The following is a 16665-nucleotide window of genomic DNA, read 5'->3' as shown; positions in this document are numbered from 1 at the left end:
GTTTTTTTTTCCTGTTTTTATAGCCATTCTTTTAAGTCACTTTATTGAAGTACTGGGCTTTATGGGTTGGAGTGATAGCACAGCGGGTAGGGCATTTGGCCTGCATGCGACTGACCTGGGTTCAATTCCTCTGTCCCTCTTGGAGAGCCTGACAAGCTACGAAGAGTAACCCACCCACGTGGAAGAGCCTGGCAAGCTCTGCATGGCTTATTAGATATGCCAAAAACATTAACAACAATTCTCACAATGAAGATGTTACTGGTGCCCCCTTGAGCAAATAGATGAACAACAGGAGGACAGTGCTACAGAGCTACTGGGCTTTACAGTGCCGTTAATCACACTTCATTCCAACAGCAGCCCCATCACCAGAGAGGATGCTTTTCTTCCCCAGAGTACCAAGAACCCCTCCCAACCCACCCACAATATGTAATCTCAGTTTAATAGAAAAAAATCTTAAATTATGACAACTTGGACAAAGCAACATTTGTTGTTCTCTTACTGATTCATTTTTTTCCCCACTTATGGAAAAGATTTTATTTTCCTTTGGGGGGATAGGGTGACACCTGCATACATATAGATGAACAGAGTTAATCTGAAAATTCATAAAATTATAAATCAATGACAGGCTGATAAAGTAATTTTTTCAAAAAATTATATCCTTAAAATGTATAATTTTAAAGAATTAATGTCACTGCCACTGTCCTCCCGTTGTTCATCAGTTTGCTCAAGCGGGCCCAGTAACGTCTCCATTGGAGACTTTGTTGTTACTGTGTTTGGCATATCGAATACATCACGGGTAGCTTGCCAGGCTCTGACGTGTGGGCGAGATACTCTCGGTAGCTTGCCAGGCTCTCCGAGAGGGGTGGAGGAATCGAACTCGGGTCGGCCATGTTGGCTGCATGCAAGGCAAATGCCCTACCACTGTGCTATTGCTCCAGCCCAAAGAATTAATATGCAGATAATTTTGTGTTAATAGAGAAAATTTTAGATTTTCCATAAAATAGGTAAATCCTACACATGTAAAATTTGTAAGAGTGAAAATAATTGATAAAATTTAAAGGGGAAAATATGAAGAGGCATATAATAGTCTAAAGTGTGTTTTATTCTAAGAAAGGAAATTGAATTTATATGAGAAAATATTATATTATAGATACTGCTTAAGTGTCTGCATTAATAAGTAAAAGATTGTGACAAAAATCTCTGTGGATGTAAAAACACTGATCAGACATAGAACATTCAATATAAATGAGACATTAATTCATTTTTTAAAATATATAAAACTTCTTTGCAAGCTAGGAGTAAATGTATCTTTTGTATTCTAGAAGAGGTCAATCTTAAGTGCCGTGACTGAGCACCATACTCAGCGCCATGTCCTGGGAAGTTTGTCCACTTGTTTCTAGAAAATAAATTACCTAAGCTGTTTCCTGCCCTTGACAGTCTGTATCATTCCTTCAAAACTGAATGATAATCAAACTGGATAGTGTTCTTGGTGAGGTGTTTATCTCATTGAATTTTTGCACTATATCCCTCTATTCTTTTCTGGATCACAGATACACTCTGAATCGTAAGAGCATTCCTTTAATGTAAGTTCCTTTTTTGATCCTGCTGCTTTCAATATTTTGTCTCTGTCTTTGATTTCTGTCATTCTGAGAACACTCTGTCTTAGACTTCCAACTTGAGCCTATTATCACTGGAAAACTTCTGGCCTCTTTTATTTATGGTTGCCTTATATTCCTCAACTCTGGTAATTTTTTTTTTTTTTGCTTTTGAGTCACACCTAGCAATGCACAGGGGTTACTCCTGGCTTTACACTCAGGAATTATTCCTGGTGGAGTTCGAGGGACCATGTGGGATGCTGGGAATTGAACCCGGGTCGGTTGCATGCAAGGCAAACACCCTATCCACTGTACTATCACTCCAGCTCTAACTCGCAATTTTTTAACTATGGTTTCTTTAACTATTGGTTCTTCATCAATTCACCATGTTGTTCCGCAAGGACTCTGGTGACCCTCATATTGTTTCCCTTGGACTCATCTCATAGTTCTTTAATGTGCTATTCATTTCTTTCTCTTCTATTTTTTTTTTAGTATCACACCTATTGGTGCTTACTCCTGGCTCTGTGCTCAGGGATCACTCCCGGTAAGCTCAGAAGACCATATGGGTTGCCCGGTTAGCTGTAAGCACCTTACCCACTATAGTATCTCTCTGTCCCCTGGTGTATTTCAGAGGTTTCCTTTCCCTCATTATAAGGTTTCTTGATTTTTTTATTCAGATGTTATTCTATTGCTCAGAGTTTTAAGTGATTTTTTTTGTGTCACCTATCATAATCTTCATTTCTGTCATTTCTCTTGTAGTTTTCTTGTTCCAGCTCTTACATATTCTTGTACTTTTCTGACTACCCAAGTTATCATTTCTTTGAGCTCATTAAACATCCTAACCATGATGTTATTAAGCTAATTTTCTGAGGACTCACAGAGCTGGTTGTTGTTGGTTGTGCCTTCAGTGCGACTGTTTTCACTCACTGAACTCGGTGGGTTTCTACACATCTTCCCCATTGGTATTCCAGTGTTCTGCTGTGTTGAAAGTGTCTTTATAGTTAGACCCCCTGAGGGAAATTGCTCTTTTCCTTCTCTGCCTGTTTTCACCCAGTGACAAGAAGTATAACTGTGAGCAGTGTGCATTTTGCTGAATAGATCCGTTACCCATGTATGTATCCTGATCTTCAGGAGATTTGCCATGGGCCCATTAATATGAAGAGTATCAGGCGTGGAACTTCTGGGACCTAACTAAAAGGGAACATGCCTCCCATTCTGAGTGTATATCCTTTTAAAAGAGATATTTGCTATTCCTGTCATTAAGAAGTGGGTTTTACATTCTAATTTGTCAACCTGCCACGATTAAAAGACTGCTGTATTATGTCATTACATTTTTAAGATTTAGTTGGCAAGCTTCAGCCTATAGAGTCAGCAGGCTGTTGTATTTATCATACATTGCCACATCACTTAGAGCTGGAGCGATAGCACAGCGGGTAGGGCGTTCGCCTTACAAGCGGCCAACATGGCCGACCCGAGTTCGATTCCTCCGCCCCTCTCGGAGAGCCCGGCAAGCTACCGAGAGTATTTGATATGCCAGACACAGTAACAACAAAGTCTCCAATGGAGACGTTACTGGGCACGCCCGAGCAAATCGACGATCAACGGGGGGCCACATCACTTGGACATCACATCACTGTGCTATGGTTTGGGTGCAAATTCTGTCATTTCTTCTCATGTGACTTTGGCTCAGTGTTCCTGCTGAGTCCTCCATCTTTAGAGTCTAAGACTATTTAAAGAATAGTCCAATTAATCTCCCATCACTGTGAAGACTGGACAAAATAAAGTCATTGCTGGCAGTGGGCAGGGCAGGTTGCGCTAAGCATTGATGCCTTTTGAGATTTCTTTGTAAATTTGAGGCTTCTTGCTGACTGTATAAGTATAGGTTATCACTAATATCATTATGCAGAAAGTAGACACATAATATTGATAAGATTATTGAAAGAAAATTGCCAAGACATAAAATTGAGAGGGTTTAGACCTGTTTTCTGGAGATACTTATTTTAAAAAAATGTGATTATATGAAGTAGACCCTCCCACACATGGTCACACATGCACATATGTCCTGAGTTTGATGCTCAAAGACCTTCTGCGGGGTCAAGAAAACAAGAAGAAATCCTGAGGTAGCTTCTGATTCTCTGCTCCCACACACCTGCAGAAGGTAAAAAAATATCAAGAGAAGAAAGGAGATGTGGTAAGCCTGTCACAACTATATAAGTGGCCAAGCCCCAAGGGGCCACAGCCCTATTCTTTTTCTTTTTTTTTCAGGTTATATCATTTCCCCGACCCTTTAAGAGGCTCCAACCATTGGGAAAAAATGAGTAAGAAGAGGCTGCTAGCACTCTTTACAATAGACAGAATCTGGAAAAAACCTGAATGCCCGAGAACAGATGACTGGTTAAAGAAACTTTGGCACATTTACACAATGGAGCACTATGTAGCTATTAGAAAAGATGAAGTCGTGAAATTTACATACAAGTGATACTACATGGAAAGTATCATGCTAAGCGAAATGAGTCAGAAAGAGAGGGACAGACATAGAAAGATTGCATTCATCTGGGGAACATGAAGTAACAAAATAGGAGATTAACACCCAAGAATGGCCGAGATTCATGATCACGATCACAATCATCCTGCTGTTCGTTGATTGTCTCGAGCAGGCCCCAGTAACGTCTCCTTTGTCCTAGCCCAGAGATTTTAAAAAGTACCATATTCAAGGCTCTTTCAGGGTTAGGAGAATGAGACCCATCATTGTTACTGGTATTTGGCATATTGCATACGCCATGGGGAGTTTGCCAGACTCTGCCATGTAGGCAGGTTACATTCGGTAGCCTGCCAGGTTGTCCAAAGTAAGAATGAGATAATGAGATGTTGCGCGGCTGCAAATGCGCCCACACACTTCTGGGAGCTGGGTTTTATAGTCTCTGGGTCTTGGCCGTTGATGGGATTACACAGCGCCAGGGGGCCAGTTGGTGGGTGTGACTCCTGCCTACTGGAAGATGGAGGATCTGGGTGGAGGATGCTCAGCCCTGATCCAAGCAGACTTGGAGATCTCAGACCCTGGACCCGCATGCCTTTGTTACTCTGCTGGTACCTTCATGCGTGTGGAGAGATTAGTACCAGGAATTTTTCTCCATGGCTTGGAGGCTAGTCACACATGCTAGTGGGAAAAGGGAGCTCAGATAGAGAAGGGAGCACCAAATAAAGTGTGTTGGGAGGATCCTCCCAGGATGGGAGAAGTATGCTGAAGTAGACTATAGACCAAACATGATTGCCACTCAATGCCTCTTTTGCAAACCACAACACCCAAAGACATAGAGAGAGAGAACAAAAGAGAATGCCCTGCCACGGAGGCAGGGTGGTATGGGGAGTGGGTGGGGGGTGGGAGGGATACTGGGATCCATGGTGGTGGAAAATGGGCACTGGTGGAGGGATGAGTATTTGATTATTGTATAATTAAAACCCAAGCACAACAATTTGTAAGTCTACAGCTGTTCCTCATGGTGTCTCACTAATAAAAATTTTTAAAAAAGACTGCATTAAAAAAAAAGAAGATGCTGCTAGAATCGCAGGGCTGGGAGGAATAGAGATGTTACTGGTGCCCACTCGAGTAATTTGATGACCAACAGGATGACAGTGATGACAGTGATACAGAGAGGTTTTATTTCTATAAAATTTTACATACGAAATATCAGCATTTATTAATTTTTAAATTGAATCACCATGAGGTGCACAGTTAGAAGGTTGTTCATGATTGGCTTTTAGTCATACAATGGTCCAATACCTGTCCCTTCACTAGTGTACATTTCACACCACAGTTTCCCTCCTGCCAGTCCCCCCTACCCCAGCCTGCCTCCAGAGAAGGCACTTTTCTTCTCTCTTTCTCTCTCTCTCTCTCATTCTAGGCATTATGGTTTGCAATACAAGTATTATATCACAACCCCATTGTTAACAATACAACGAATTTGCAGCAACTGTAATCTGTCCCATCTCTAAGCATCTATTTTACTCTAATGAGTCAGCATTCTGGGGTGGCAATGACATCCTAGAAAGGTAAATTCTTTCTATCCACTGTTACCTAAGTTTTTCTAGATGTCCCATGTAGGAAATTGGCTTTTGATTTTTTTTTCAGCCTAAGCATATGACTGGGAATTCAGAAAAGACCTAGCTTATCTGATCACGCTTTGGTATCACCATCCCTTTAAGATAATTGAGGATATGAATGGGATTAGTTACAAAAAGCTTGAACTTTTGAAACAAATATCTTAAAGCAAAATTTCAACTCTGTTACTTAATGCCAGTGTGACTTTGGGAAATTCACTCTACTTCTTTGAGCTTCTCACACCATTCATAAACAAGGAATGATTAAAAATAAGATTAAGAAACAATCCTTGGATGATGGAGAGGGTTAAATAGTATTAATATGTGAAAACTACTTACAACTGTTTGACAACCTGATTAATATTATTTTATGTTAAATGACTTTGGCTTCCTTAAGTTCACATTTTTTTTTAAAAAAGAGTGATCTTGGCCAAGAAAATCACAGAATAAAGTTATGCACATAATTTTAGGAGAACATGAAGAAAGTGGGCAGGGAGATGCAGTTTAAAGAGTCTTAGTGGGGAAGATGTACTGGGGTCTTTAGCTAAGATTTGAATGATGTATTGAGTTTGTCCTTCTTCATTTTGTCAGCCTAGTTCGGCTTTGAGATTTTATCAGCCTCTCCTTCCTCATCTTCTTAACGCTGCCATATTGGTGACTCTTTCAGGGTCAGGGGAATAAGGCCCATTGTATGTACTGGTTTTGGCATATCGAATACGCCAGGGATAGCTTGCCAGGCTCTGCCATGCAGGCGCGATATTCTCAGTAGCTTGCCAGGCTCTCCAAGAGGGATAGAGGATTTTAGGGTGACCTCTAATCACCCTTGTAGGTCTTCCCATGGTTTAAACCATATTTGAACTCCCACATATGGGCTGCTGGTGAGGAGAAGGAGGCAGTGACCATGGACACAAGTGGAAACAGACCTGAAAGTGAGTTTCCAGCACCCTCTGTGATGACTGGAGTCCAAGTCAGCAACGATGACTGCCCAGGGGGCAGTGCCAAAGATGAGGAGAAGAAAGAGAGTGCGCTGCCCAATTCATTCACGAGGAAGATCTCCGTTGTCTAGACTACCAAGGGGGTGCCAGCTGGAAACAGTGACACAGAGCGGGGTCAGCCTGGTCAGAAGCGGCAGTTGGGGAGCCAGCACAGTGACTACCCAGAAGAAACCATCCATCAGCATCACCACCGAGTCACTCAAGAGTCTCATCCCCGACATCAAACCCCTGGCAGGGCAGGAGGCTATTGTGGATGTTCATGCTGACGACTCCCAAATATCTGAGGATGAGACAGACCGTGATGGCAACAATGGGTCCCATGACAAAGGGCTGAAAATATGCCAGACTGTCACTCAGGTAGTGCCTACTGAGGGCCAGGAGAATGGGCAGAGGGAAGAGGAAGAAGAGAAGGAACCTGAAGCAGAGGCCCCTGCGCTGGCCCGCCCCAGGTTTCAGTAGAGGTGGCCCTTCCACTGCCTGTGGAGCCGAAGTCAAGAAAGTGACTTTACAAAGTGACATCTGCACTTGTTTGTTCATTGCAGCACTGTTTACAATAGCCAGACTCTGGAAAAAACTTGAGTGCCCAAGAACAGATGACTGATTAAAGAAACTTTGGTACATCTACACAATGGAGTAATATGTAGCTGTTAGAAAAGATGAAATCATGAAATTTACCTACAAGTGGTACTACATGGAAAGTATCATGCTAAGCGAAATGATCAGAAAGAGAGGGATAGACATAAAAAGATTGCATTCATCTGGGGAACATAAAGTAACAAAATAAGAGATTGAATACCCAAGAATAGCCGAGATCAGTACCAGGAGGATTACTCCATGGCTTAGAGGCCAGTTAGGTATTCTACAGCAAAGGGAAGCTCAGATAGATAAGGGAGCACTAAATAAAGGGTGTCTGGAGGATCCTCCCAGGATGGGAGATGTATGCTGAAAGTAGACTATAGGCCAAACATGATTGCCTCTCAATGCCTCTTTTGCAGACCACAACACCCAAAAGGAGAGAGAGAACAAAAGGGAATGTCCTGCCACAGAGGCAGGGTGAGACGGGGGGATGGGGAGTGGGAGGGATACTGGGATCCGTGGTGGTGGGAAATGGGCACTGGTGGAGGGATGGGTATTTGATCATTGTATAATTGAAACCCAAGCACAAAAATTTGTAAGTCTACAACAGTACCTCATGGTGTTTCACTAATAAAAATTAATTAAAAAAAAAAGTGACTTTAGGAGATACCTTGACCTAAAGATCCATTAGCCAACAGAAGTCTGGAGTCTCCATTACCATTGACAAGCCAGTGGGGATTGCTCAGGTGCCCTCCCCACCCCAGGGCAGGATCAATAACATTGTCCACATCTCCAATTTTGTGCGCCCCTCCACTTCAGGCCAACTGAAAAAAATGTTGCGATGAAGAGAAACTCTGGTGAAAGAGGCCTTTTAGATGGACAATATCAAATCTCACTGCTTTGTAATGAATGCGACAGTAGAGGAAGCTGTTGCCATCTGCACGGCTCTACATGGGGTCAAATGGCCCCAGTCCAATCCGAAATTCCTTTGTGCTGACTTTGCCGAGCAAGATGGGCTGGATTATCACCGGGGCCTCTTGGTGGACCGTAACTCTGAAGCTAAGAAGCTAAGACAGAGGAGCAAGGTGTCCCACGGCTCCTGCACTCCCCCACCCCCAACCCGAGCCCAGTCACCACCACAGCATCCCCGGGCAGAGAGCAGCGGGAGCAGGAACGGGCAGTAAGGGATCAGTGGCCAGAGCGGGAACGGGAAAGGGACCGGCGAGAGCGAACCCGATGGGGACAAGAATGGGATCGGGACAAAGTTCGAGAAGGACCTGTTCCGGATCACGGTCCCAGGGCCGGCGCCACAGGGGACTTGCAAGTGAAAAGAAAAGAAGAGGGAGAAGAAAGAGAGCCACCTGCCAAGCTGCTGGACGACCTTTTCCGTAAGACTAAGGCTGCCCCCTGCATCTACTGGCTCCCGCTGACCGACAGCTAGATTGGAATATAAAATAGCAGAAAGGAAATAAAAAAGCTAGCAGAAAGTTGAATGCTAGTGACTAGGACCACCAAAGAAGTAAAAAGGATTACAGTGAAAAGCCCTTAGTATTGGTGGTGGGAATCTAGGCATCTCAATCTGTGTGTGATGTCATAGGCTTGGAGAAGTATGAATCTCTATTTCTAAGACAAATACAGTGTTGCAATATAAAGTTACCTCAATAAAAAAGTTAACTAGGTAAAGGTAAAGGTAAAGGCCCTCCCGTTGATCGTCGATTTGCTCGAGCGGGCCCAGTAACGTCTCCATTGGAGACTTTGTTGTTACTGTGTCTGGCATATCGAATACTCTCGGTAGCTTGCCGGGCTCTCCGAGAGGGGCAGAGGAATCGAACTCGGGTCGGCCATGTTGGCCGCTTGTAAGGCGAACGCCCTACCCGCTGTGCTATCGCTCCAGCCCTACCCGCTGTGCTATCGCTCCAACTAGAAAAGAACTAAAAAATAACAGAAGCAATTTAATTGAGTAACAGTGACAATGATGGTTATAATAAAGGAAGCAAGGAAAAACTTTGGAAGGCGATGGATATGCTTTGGGCTCTGAAGGCAGTGACGGTTCCATGGATGTATACTTATACCCAAACTCATGGAATTGAATACATTAAATATGTACTTATCTTGACGTTTCAATCACTGCTCAACAAGATAGTAAAAAATAGAAGAGCAGTAGGGAACAAGAGTAGTTCATGCAGTGAATAAATAAAATTGTGCTTTCCTGGCATTCACAGATTTTGAACAGAGTGCAGGAACTTTTCCCCTGTCCTTCTTACTCCATAGAATGTAGTCCACTTCCTTTCAGCTCCTTGATACTGAAACTGTTAATTCTGTGCCAGGGTGCTTTTAACCCTTGAAGACTCACACAGAAGAGAAGCAGTCCAATTGTTTTTGCTTCAACTACTCTATCGTGCTTTGGAAGACCGGTTTAATAATTCAGAGTTTTATTTCCCTTTGGCTGAGTACTGCTTACTAATACAAAGTCATTTTTTTGATTCATGTTATCTTTTTGTTCAAAATATACATAGTATCCAAACACCACCTGTTATTGTGAGCACAATTTGTCACTCTAAGGAAAGCAAAAAAACATTTCCAAAGAACTGTGTTTTATCTTTCTCTTAAAAGTTGGGTATTAATGAGGTTGGAGAAATAGTAGAGAAAGTAAGGCAACTGACTGCCTTGTATTGGGCCAAAAGCTTTCAGGAGTGACCCTTGAGTGCAGAGCAAATAGTGTGCCCTGAACACCACCAAGAGTGGTACCAAAAAAATAGATATTATTAACATAGTCCAATAAAGTCTAAAAATGATTTCATAGTTCTAGTCAAAAACAAAACAGTTCTCATAGTTACTCTCCAATTTTTATAGAAGCCATGTAAAAGTAAAATGAGAAGCAACATTTCAGTGGCACTGAAAGCTAAGAATAAAGCTCATTTATTTTTATTTCCTTATTCTCCAGAAGGGATTTTCAGGAACTTCAAACTGTACATTCAATACTAACTAAAAAGTAGTTGAGATTAAATGTAGAGGAGAAATTCTTAGAAAAATAAGGCCAGGTAGATCATAGAACGTGGTAAGTAGTCCCCCTATATCAAATACATTACGGACATTTGCCTATACTCCCTACGGATGCCTAAAACCATGGATAAGACCATGTATAGTATATAATCATAAGTTAGACTCTATGTTTGCCTCTATACACTCATACCTATGAATAATGCTTAATTTACAAATTGGGCACATTAAATATCAGCAGCAATAACATAAGAGAATTTATAATAATAGACTTCACTAATTACACTTTAGTTATAAGGGCATTCGCCTTACAAGCGGCCAACATGGCCGACCGGAGTTCGATTCCTCCGCCCCTCTTGGAGAGCCCGGCAAGCTACCGAGAGTATTCGATATGCCAGACACAGTAACAACAAAGTCTCCAATGGAGACGTTACTGGGCCCGCTCGAGCAAATACATTAAATATACTTTATTAATGCAATTAATTTTTTTATTAGTGAAACAACATGAGGTACAGTTGTAGACTTACAAACTTTCAATCTTGGGTTTCAGTTATACAACGATCGAGTACCCATCCCTCCACCAGTGCCCATTCTCCACCACCAATGATTAGTATAGTTTAAGAGCTGGAGCCATAGCACAGGGGGTAGGGTGTTTACCTTGCACGTGGCTGACCCAGGTTTGATTCCTTCATCCCTCTCGGAGAGCCCAGCAAGCTACCAAGAGTATCCCGCCTGCAAAACAGAATCTGGCAAGCTCCCCGGGGCGTATTTAATATGCCAACAACAGTAACAACAAGTCTCACAATGGAGACGTTACTGGTGCCTGCTCGAGCAAATTGATAAACAACAGGATGACAGTACTACAGTATACTTTAATATTTAGATGAATATAATCTCTTTATCTCTCAAAATGTTGGCTGCCTGCAAGGCAAACGCCCTACCCCTGGAGCGATGGCACAGCGGTAGGGCGTTTGCCTTGCATGCAGCCGATATGGCTGAACCGAGTTCATTCCTCCGCCCCTCTCGGAGAGCCCGGCAAGCTACTGAGAGTATGTAGCCCGCACGGCAGAGCCTGGCAAGCCACCCGTGATGTATTCGATATGCCAAACACAGTAACAACAAGTCTCACGATGAAGACGTTACTGGGCGGGCAAATCAATGAACAATGGGAGGACTGTGACCGTGATCTCTCAAAATATTGTATGCAATAGTTTTGGACTCAGATTGTCTATGGGTGACTGAAACTGTAGAAAGCAAAACAGCAAAATGGGGAACAACTGAAACAAGATTCAAATGCAGACCATCTTTTATATTCCATAAAATGTAGGGGGCAAAATTCGAAATATTTTAGGAATAGTTTTTTGTTTTTGTTTCTCTTTTGGGAACACAGCCAGCAGTGTTCAGGGCGTACTCCTGTCTCAGCACTCAAGGGTTACTCTTGGCAGGACCAGGGACTTCATAGGGTGCCAGGAATGGAACCCTGGTCTATTTTGTACAAGGCAGGTGCCCTGCCCAATTTACTATCTCTCTGATCTATCGGGAAATTTTGATTTTTCCCGTTGCTCACAATGCTCATAAAAGTAAGTTTTTCAGGAGAAAAAATATTCTTGGAGCAAGTATAAGATTGGACTTAGAGGGGGCTGGAGCAATAGCACAGCGGGTAGGGCATTTTCCTTGCACATGGCTGACCTGGGTTCGAATCCCAGCATCCCATATGGTACCTTGAGAACCGCCAGGAGTAATTCCTGAGGGCAAAGCCAGGAGTAACCCCTCTGCATTGCTGGGTGTGACCCAAAAAGAAAAAAAATGGACTTACAAGATTGGACTTATCTCCAAAACCCTATAAAGAGGATATTTGTGATGCTGAGAAGAGTGAACTCAGCAACACTGATTTGTTTGATTTTAATAATGATTGTAAACAGACTTTGATGTTATCCCAGTAATGGATAATTCTAGGGGGGAAATATTTTGGAATCTGTGATGTAATTCAAATTTTCAGCACTTTCATGGCTTGGCTTTCTCTACAGATTTTATTTTGAATTTTCCAAAATCATAGATAATTTCTTTCAATTAACACTTTTAAAAGTTTTTCAGGATAAATATGAAGATAACTACTAAGTTGGGTCCAAGAGTATATTTTGTAGGGCTAGAGTAATAGTACAGCAGGTAGGGCATTTGCCTTGCATGCAGCTGACCCACATACTTCAGGAGCGAGCCCTGAGTATAGAGCCAGGAGTAAGCTCTGAGAATTCCTGGATTTAGCACACACACACACACACACACACACACACACAACACACACAAAAAATGTAGAAAAAGAGAGTACACTTTATGTCTTTTTATAAAAACTGGTGTCTCTCTTTTTGTTACCGGTTGAAATTACATCTCTATGATTTAACAGACTATGATTTTAACTGCCTGCTATTGCAGGTGGGGTGTGTAATTTTCTCTAGTTTTGGCAGATCAAACTAACAAAGACAAATTCTGATAATAAAGGCACTCCATATATTTCTGTGAGAAACCAACAAGTTCATTATTCACTAATATGTGTTTCAATATGAAAATGGTAAAGACTATGATGATAATGATTGTCATGGTGATGGTGATGGAGTAGTCAGTGGTAGTGATGGTAACAATAGTAGTGATACAGGCTGGTGGTGACAGTGATATTCATGGTGGTGGTGATATTGGCTACGATGCTTCTGGTGTGATTATGCTTTCAGAGTGGCTGAGAATATTACAGAGTTCCCCTGATAGTTTCTTGCCTTCAAGAATTTTAATTTTTATGCCAGAGAATGAATGCCTCTCCACTAGCCTTCTCTTTGTCTTTAGTGTCATTTCTCAGCTAATGTGCTATATCTTCTTACTTAAACTACAGCAACAACATCTCAATGGATCTCTTCGCTTCACATCTTGATTTTTATTTTACTCTCAGCCTGTCATTCACTTTCCATTTGACAACCAGAACGACTTGCAAACATATGAAGTGTGTTTTCTTACTTCATCATCTGAAACCCTTCAGATAAAAGCACCATAATCACACACACAGAGAACAACAAAAAACTAAACAATTACTGCTCAACGGTGTCAACTGTGCCCCCATGATATGCTCTCTATTTTGGAAACTTCCATTTTAATCATGTGACCACTGAGCTCTGACCACACTATCTCTGAACAGTCCAAATGTTTGTAAGCTCAAAAACCTGGCAAAATGTTAACTCTGACTACCATTTTTTTAAACAATAATGGATCATTCCCCTGACCCTGAAAGAGCCTCCAATAAGGCACCATTGGGAAGGACGAGTAAGGAGAGGCTGCTAAAATCTAAGGGCTGGGATGAATGAAGACATTACTGGCACCCACTTGAGCAAATTGATGAACAATGGGATGACAGTGATACAGTGATTTTTTTTTTTACTATGGTCACCCCATATCCTTGAACACCTCAGGGTCATTATTTGTGTGTTAACAGAGTGAACAAAGTGACAAGGTGAATCTCTGCTTTTTTAGATTACAGTTATGGTTCATAGGCACAGCTAATGCTGCATTTCTGACAGCACATTATAGTTTCATATTTCATATGTTTCTGGCTGGAATAAACATCTTTCAGATTTGGGACCCACTCTGATTCATTTTAACTTTATCAAACTGAAACCAAATTCACACAAATAGAATGTACTATCTATATCTACTTGTGCTGTTTGCTTCTAGTTCTAGAAGCAGATGAAAATAATGAATGGAAGTCACTCTAGTTGTGGGGCCAACGATATAAAGGTATCAGGACTTTTATATCCTTTAAATAGCTAAGGGCAGGAGCGATAACACAGAGGAAGGGCATTTGCCTTGCATGCGGCCGACCCGTCCAACCCGGCTTCGATTCCTCCGTCCCTCTCAGAGAGTATTTCGCCCGCATGGGAAAGCCTAGCAAGCTACCCATGACATATTCGATATGCCAAACACAGTAACAACAAGTCTCACAATGGAGAAATTACTGGGTCCACTTGAGCAAATTGATGAACAACAGGAGGACAGTGCTACAGTACTCCAGTGCTAAATAGCTAGAAGCCCAGCTATTTCATTGTTAGAGATAAGAACTAGCAGCAAGGCAATTTATAGAAATAATATGGAAATAACATTTCTAATTCTGAGTTCACTTTAGTACTAATACTGAATTCACTTAATAGAGAGTGACTGTGATTTCCCTTGTTTTTACTCAAGGATGACTTTCCTGTTTCCTGTCTCACTAGAAAATATTAGATGTATCATCTTCGGTCTTCTTGAAATTTTCCATCTTTTCTCTCTGAATCCAAGAGACAGGCATTTTTTTTTTTTTTTTGGTGTTGCGAAGATCAATTTGAGGCTCTCAGCAGGAGCTCACATTAAGCAGCTTCTTAGAGGTTCTCTTTCTACAACTCTGAAAGACTATTGTCAAAGGCAAAGGGGCCATGAACTTCATTGATTCCCTTCCCAAAAATATATGAATAGGTCCTCTTTATCTAACTAAAGCGGTATATTGTCAAATATCCCGTATTCCACCCCACCCACTTTGAACTACATGTGACCTCTTGACCCAGGACAACAAAAGCATGCAAATCTAGTCTCCAAGCCTTTGGAGATAAAGCCAAGGTCACACACTCAATCCCCCAGATGGACCAATTAGTTTCTTTCTATTCAATGAACCAAAGAAGGCCCCAGGACTACTGAGTATCTATAATAGGAAAAACCTTGTGATAATTATAGAGAGTTATGAGATGAATGGCAGGGAATTTTTTTTCTTGAAATATGTAACAATTTTCTAAGGGGGAAGAGAAATGAATCTATGGTCATTATAAAAGTTTAAAGGGTTCAGATGGAAGGAAGATAGACAAAGTGATTTGGGATGAACAAAGGATGAAGGTGAATTGTGGTGGAGAATGTTCCCCCAGGGATAATGAACCTTTGAGTCCGGTGGAGGAGGATGAGAGCGGGTTTTCCCAGGAACTAAAATAATAAAATCCTGTAGGGGGAAGGGGAAACTTTAAGTTGTAAGTGTAGAAAAGACTTGATCAGCCACAACTCATCTTTCCTATAATAGTTATTTTTATTGCTCTACATTCCCCAAAGCAGTGGCAAAGCTGGTAAGGGAAGGAAAGAACTTGAGGATAACCTTGTCCATCTGCCAAAAGGCTGGAAACTTCACCAATGGGGAAGGCAGAACTGAATCTCATTGGCACCTACTAGCTTATTTATGGATTCCCTATACAGTGCACTATTGAAAGAACAGAGGTGAAGAGAGTGGCCAAACTTAAGACTTTTTAATTTCAGTCTATTCTCTTTATTGTACAAAAGACTCCTGATTCAATAAAAGAAGAGAAGACAGAAGCTTCAGAAATGATCTTCAATATTGAAAAACCTCTCTGAGAAAAGAGGACGCTGACCTTTGGTTTTACTTGTAATGTCAGCCTATGAGAGGCTACGGGATGTGTGAAGTCAAAAGAGCAGATTGCCATCAATCCAAATGAAGACACAGGCTGTAAATATAAAATAAATATGAGCTTTAGAAATTTCCTTTAGAAAACTCAATGATTGATATTTTGGGTACTAAAAATAACTCACTCAATGATTAATATATTGATTTCTTGTGGAAGTGACCAAGCTTGTTATAATTCAGTTGAACAAAACATTAAAATTATTTTTACCTGTTTCTTTTTACTTTCATAAATCTGGCTTTGAGAAAAATTTAAACGACCTATGTGGCTTGCATTATTTTTTGGTTAGACAGCACAGTCTATGGGATGAAATATGTGTTGCTTTAAGTCACTAAATTTGCAGTAATCTGTTACAGCAACAAGATAAATTAAACATACAATTCTGTGTGCTACTGTTACAATGTGACATTGAGAAGTCACACTATGGGGTCTATGAATAGACTCCTGGGAATTCCTTGACCAAGAGACGATGCCATGAGTCTTGTGTGTAACAAAGTTTACAATCTGGAATATAAAGAAGACGAACTTTTAGCCAAAAAATTGAGAGGAGAAGGAGGAGGAGGAAGTGGAGGAAGAGGAGGAAGAGGAGGAGGAGGAGGAAGAAGAAGAAAAGAAGAGGAAGAAGAGGAAGATGAGGAAGACAAGGAAGAAGAGAGAAAGAGAAGAAGAAGAACAAGAAGAAGATTCAGCTGTGAGTGGTAGTATAGCCTCCCCCTATTTCTTCTCTATTCCAGTCCCTGCTTAGAAAGGCCACAGCAGCTGTAAAGTCCAAAATGAAACATCTTCAGCTTCTTGTGCTGGAGGTGTGGGTGAGGCTGTGTCACACCCACAGGTATTTATTCCTAGCTCTGTGCTCAGGAATCACTCCTCCCTGTACTCAGGAGAACAGATATCATGCCAGTATTCAATCAATGTTGGCCATGTACTATAGGG

General features: G+C 41.5%; 1 pseudogene; it reads left to right on the top strand.

Moving 5' to 3' along the window:
* Window positions 1-6573: 6573 nt before the first annotated feature.
* Window positions 6574-16357, top strand: LOC130045997 (apoptotic chromatin condensation inducer in the nucleus-like; annotated as a pseudogene).
* The last annotated feature ends 308 nt before the right edge of the window (window positions 16358-16665 follow it).

Source organism: Sorex fumeus, unplaced genomic scaffold (genome assembly GCF_029834395.1).
Source record: "Sorex fumeus unplaced genomic scaffold, SorFum_2.1 ptg000130l, whole genome shotgun sequence".
In the NCBI taxonomy this organism is placed as follows: domain Eukaryota; kingdom Metazoa; phylum Chordata; class Mammalia; order Eulipotyphla; family Soricidae; genus Sorex; species Sorex fumeus.
This window is presented reverse-complemented; position numbering and strand designations above follow the sequence as displayed.